The 1,168-nt window shown below is 52.1% G+C and overlaps 2 non-coding genes across 2 annotated transcripts; both read right to left on the bottom strand.

The window, feature by feature from the left end:
- Positions 1-362: 362 nt before the first annotated feature.
- LOC123178599 (5S ribosomal RNA) lies at positions 363-481 on the bottom strand. Its single transcript, XR_006489704.1, has one exon. It is a non-coding gene; the product is annotated as a 5S ribosomal RNA (ribosomal RNA).
- Positions 482-778: 297 nt separating this feature from the next.
- Positions 779-897, bottom strand: LOC123178598 (5S ribosomal RNA). Its single transcript, XR_006489703.1, has one exon. It is a non-coding gene; the product is annotated as a 5S ribosomal RNA (ribosomal RNA).
- Between the last annotated feature and the right edge of the window lie 271 nt (positions 898-1,168).

Genomic DNA, 1,168 nt, shown 5'->3' with positions numbered 1-1,168 from the left:
CCAAGCACGCTTAACTTCGGAGTTCTGATGGGATCCGGTGCTTTAGTGCTGGTATGATCACATCCGACATGTTACCCCGGTCTTCGTCCCTTATCCTTGCCCCTCCCAGCTCCACTACAAAGACGATTGCACATTGCTTTGGCCGCTCCCTCTCAACTACGGAGACGAGTTTAACGCGGTTTCCACCCCTCCCTCTCAACCGCACCAGTGCACGCTTGCCGCGCCACAACGCCGACGCTGGACCCGTGAATCGTGAGCACCCAGCTATGACTTACCGCACTCGTGCAAAATAATAAAACACGGTAAATATATTACTTACACGTGCGTTTTGTTTTGCAAGCGGCGCGAAAAAAATTAAAAAGGGAATGCAACACGAGGACTTCCCAGGAGGTCACCCATCCTAGTACTACTCTCGCCCAAGCAAGCTTAACTTCGGAGTTCTGATGGGATCCAGTGCTTTAGTGCTGGTATGATCGCATCCGACATGTTACCCCGGTTTTCGTCCCTTATCCTTGCCCCTCCCAGCTCCACTACAAAGACGATTGCACATTGCTTTCGCCGCTCCCTCTCAACTACGGAGACGAGTTTAACGCGGTTTCCACCCCTCCCTCTCAACCGCACCAGTGCACGCTTGCCGCGCCACAACGCCGACGCTGGACCCGTGAATCGTGAGCACCCAGCTATGACTTACCGCACTCATGCAAAATAATAAAACACGGTAAATATATTACTTACACGTGCGTTTTGTTTTGCAAGCGGCGCGAAAAAAATTAAAAAGGGAATGCAACACGAGGACTTCCCAGGTGGTCACCCATCCTAGTACTACTCTCGCCCAAGCACGCTTAACTTCGGAGTTCTGATGGGATCCGGTGCTTTAGTGCTGGTATGATCGCATCCGACATGTTACCCCGGTCTTCGTCCCTTATCCTTGCCCCTCCCAGCTCCACTACAAAGACGATTGCACATTGCTTTGGCCGCTCCCTCTCAACTACGGAGACGAGTTTAACGCGGTTTCCACCCCTCCCTCTCAACCGCACCAGTGCACGCTTGCCGCGCCACAACGCCGACGCTGGACCCGTGAATCGTGAGCACCCAGCTATGACTTACCGCACTCGTGCAAAATAATAAAACACGGTAAATATATTACTTACACGTGCGTTTTGTTTTG

Source organism: Triticum aestivum, unplaced genomic scaffold (assembly GCF_018294505.1).
Source record: "Triticum aestivum cultivar Chinese Spring unplaced genomic scaffold, IWGSC CS RefSeq v2.1 scaffold72321, whole genome shotgun sequence".
NCBI classification, from domain to species: Eukaryota; Viridiplantae; Streptophyta; class Magnoliopsida; order Poales; family Poaceae; genus Triticum; species Triticum aestivum.
The sequence above is the reverse complement of the archived record's forward strand: the minus strand, read 5'-3'. Positions and strand labels throughout refer to the sequence as shown.